This window comes from Dermacentor albipictus, chromosome 1 (genome assembly GCF_038994185.2).
Source record: "Dermacentor albipictus isolate Rhodes 1998 colony chromosome 1, USDA_Dalb.pri_finalv2, whole genome shotgun sequence".
In the NCBI taxonomy this organism is placed as follows: Eukaryota; Metazoa; Arthropoda; class Arachnida; order Ixodida; family Ixodidae; genus Dermacentor; species Dermacentor albipictus.
Genome location: NC_091821.1, coordinates 156,243,911 through 156,248,134, shown reverse-complemented (window position 1 = coordinate 156,248,134; position 4,224 = coordinate 156,243,911).

Genomic DNA, 4,224 nt, shown 5'->3' with positions numbered 1-4,224 from the left:
TGTATTTGCTGCTTCGCCTTTACACACGAAATCGTTGCGCGCTATGTGTAAGTGTTCCGCGGTTGCTTGCTCGAACCGCAACATGGCCGGTGTCCGAGTATTTAAACTTCCGGAGGATGTGGTAATCCTTCGCATATGTTACAGAACTTATAGTCATGAAAGTTTAGTGACCCGAGCTTTTGTGCGATATATTTCATTGTCATTTTGCATTGTAAGTCTGAAGCAGTTTTACTCATCACTTCCACTTCATACAAATGCTATGACCTCAGCAAAGTGGTGTATTCCTGTATTATTTCAACCTGGGATGTCGCCAAATGTCTATGGCTATATACCAGTGAAATATGTCGCAATAAAAATGCTTCCGCACATATTGCTAGCACACTGTTGTTTCTAATCGTTATACCATGTTTTCAGTCTATATAATCATAAACAAGCTTCATCATTTTATTTTTTTCCGATGAGCTTATTTTTATTTTCCGAATATCCCTACTCATTTCTTACCACAATAGTTGTCTTTGGACCCGCCGTGGTTGCTCAGTGGCTATGGTGTTGGGCTGCTGAGCACTAGGTCGCGGGATCGAATCCCGGCCACGGCGGCCGCATTTCGATGGCGGCGAAATGTGAAAACACCCGTGTACTTAGATTTAGGTGCACGTTAAAGAACTCCAGTTGGTCCAAATTTCCGGAGTTCCCCTCACTACGGCGTGCCTCATAATGAGATCGTGGATTCGGCACGTAAAACCCCATAATATAATTTTTTTTATTTGTCGGCAAGCTTGTCGGGTACACCTGCCTTTGTTACAATGCTATGGAGAAAGTTAATTTCCATCGGAACATATCGACTAAATTCTCTTGTCACACTTCACACGTACAGCTTATTGACCCTTTTCGTAGAGCAGTTCGTTCTAGAGAAACGAAATAACACTTTGGGCGGCACGTCGCCTCAGCGACAGCGCACGAAACGAAACCATAACCACTTCCACCTTGCATCTGTGCGATCAGCTGTCGGAAATGCAACTGAGTTTTCGCTAACGCACTGTGCTCCAGGGGCGTAGCCAGGGGGGGGGGAGGGGGGAGGTTGAGGGGCTTCAGCTTCCCCCCCCCCGAAATGTTTTCGTGCTGTCATGCACCGCCGACCAAAACGATCCCTGTCGCCGGAAATCATTCTGAATTTCGCCTAGAATGTCATTTTATGCTCGAATATCCATTTCGGCGCGATCATTGCGAACTCTGGCTGCATTTCGTGGCGACGCTCATGCACCGGGAGTCACATAAAGCAAGGAACCCCATCCGAGCACAAAGCTTCAAGGGCGTTTCGATGGCGAGCGGGCTCGTCGCGGCATCTCGGGGAGACCACGAAATCTAAGGAGCGCATGGATTTCAATTCTGAAGCTTTATGGGTGTAAAGTTCTCATAAACTTTTGATGCGAAAGGTTCATCGACATTTCCAAAGTTGTGCTTTAGATTTTCAATTCCGTAACTTTGTGGGTTTAATTTTATAAACATTAGACGCCAAATGTGCATTGACTTTTCTAAAGCCGTGCATCGGACCATACAGTGAGACAAGCCAAAGTTGACTATAGTGTACTACTCTAAAGTTGAAAAAGCTCGCAGCGAGGTCTAATGAGACGAAGCGTTGTGGTGGTTCATTTGTGCCGTCATTCAACAGAAAAGAATATCAACATTTCTTTTCACCTGCGCCAAACCATCCATGTCAAGACACCAAAGCCAGCAAAGGTAACTACGGTCTTATTTATTTTTCTACTTTGACTTTTATTCGCGAGGACCCACATTGAGCCTCTTCAATTTTTTTTTTTCTCGCTACCCGCGGGCTGCCGGAATCAGCTAGAGCGCATGCGTCTTTCTCGTGTTGCCCCGACCACCGCGCGGCGCACTTCGATGCGCGTTCGATTTTCTCTGGCCGATTGGATTTTCGCCTGGCAGAGTTTTGGGCGCTTTCTGGCTAGCAGACGAGAAAAAGAAACAATGATCGCTCGCCGCCATCACTGTGGGGGCTCGACAGATTGCAACGCGTTCGCTTAAGCGCAACCTCTTCGGAAAGTCTTATCTCGCCGGTGTAGGATACCGAGCAGTATGCGTATGGTTCTCTGTGGACCAAGCGTCTCACGTTTTCTTCGATATTCTTTCGATATATATAGGTGCCCAAAGTAGGCATTCGATTGTGGTCAACGTGCTTTCCTTCGCGTTTCTTCATTTTGGTGCCCCCGCCGCACAAAAGAAAAAAAGACATTGTTGCGGCGCAGCGAATTGTCGCGTGGTGAGAGTTCGATTTTGTTACTTCTTTTGCAGAAAGTAATGGGCCACATGGCACTTCATTTGCTGGATACTCTCATTATATTATTGGGATAGCAATTATGTGGACACTCCAGGCGCATTCCTGCCGTCGCCGTCTCCCTCATGTCCCGTATAAAGTCCAAGGGTGATAACATCGTGACCGCGCGCCACGTGCTGCATGTGCGAGTCAAAGCGTAGGGGTGGCATGGGTGAGCCGACGATGGTGGCTTGTGTGCGCAAGGGAGAAGAGCGAGGAGGAAGCGCGCCGCCTTCCGCCGCGCGCGATTATCAGGGTGAGTGGAGGGAGGGGGGGGGGTGCTTAGGTTTCTGTGATTTCGCAACATATTTACTTGCCTTGTTTGACACATTATATATAGTGACTTTTTCTCAGATACCTAGATTTATTGGAGACTTATACGTATATTTAATTTTCTTATTGCGAGGTTTTGAGCAGTGAACTTTGTTTCCACTGACACACTTTTGCCCTTTATCAAGCTGTATCTTCGCATTTCTATTGTACGCGGGCGAGTCAAATGAAAGTGAGCCAACCCACCCCGCGCAATAATGGTTCGGTTCATTATCTGCTAGGCATGCGCGTAGCACACACGCATCTCTCATTTACAAAAGTGACACGCAGGTGTGAGGATGAATGTTCTTTAATGCTTTCATACACTGGATTGAACATGGTTACGGGACATAATGGACGCTCAAAAAGTTGAACAGCGTGGTGTCGTGAGGTTTTTGACAGCTGAAAGGTGTTTCCAAAAAAGAAACTTGTAGCCGTATGGCTGCCTTTTACGTGGGACATTGCATTTCATTGGCCACTGTGAAGCGTTGGAGCAAACGGTTCAAAGAAGGACGTGAAAGTTGCAAGGACGACCCAAGACCGGGCCAAAGCCACCGTGCAATCTCATCACCCTTGGCAATCCCCCCCCCCCCCCCCAACGCCATTGCAATGGTTGATGAGCTGATTAGACAAGAACAGAACATAAGCATCGATGAACTGGCAAAGCGTGTGTACTTCAGTCACGGTTCGGTTCACACTATAATTCATGAATATCTCGATTGTCGGCTCTTGTGTGCCCAATGGTTGCCCAACACTTTTAACCACCACCAGAAGATTGAGAGGTTTGGCGCTGCCTTGACTCATCTGATCCGGTATCACAATGAGAGCGATGACTTCAAGTCTGCAATTGTGAACGGAGACCAATCATGGTGCTACTACTACGAGCCTGAAACACGATGGCAAAGTTTAAAGTGGAAACATTCGAATTCACCACCCACAAAGAAAGCAAAGGCCGTCATTACCGCCGGAAAGGTGGTGACCTTTTTTCGATCGTCAGGGGCCATTACTGATCGAATTTGCTAAACCTGGAGAGACTATCAATCGTTTCCGGTATTGTGAAACGCCGGTTCGGCTGTGTGTCGCAATCAAGAACAAACGACGTGGAAAATTGACGAATGGGATCATCTTGCTCCACGACAATGCCCGTCCCCACGTTGCTGATCTGGTTAACACAAAATTGGCGAAGTTCAAGTGGGAAATGCTGCAACATCCGCCATACAGCCCAGACCTGTCGCCTTGGGACATCCACATTTTGGGGCAATTGAAAAAACAGCTCAAGGGAACCTGATTCGTGTCGGACGATTACGTGGAAGAGTCAGTTACATACTTTTTGAAGCAGCAACACAAGGAGTTTTATGAGACATGAATCACGCGACTCGTTAGTCATTGGGACAAATGTCTAAATGTTCATGGAGACTACTTTTAAATAAAGTACTCCGTTTGTCATAAATTGCATTGGCTCACTTTCATTTGCCTCGCTCTCGTATATTTTGCAGAACTTCTGCTTTCTATGTATTCTCCCTGTTGAAACTATAATTTCGGTGCAAGTACTCACAATACACGACCGGTGTTATGATTGGGGG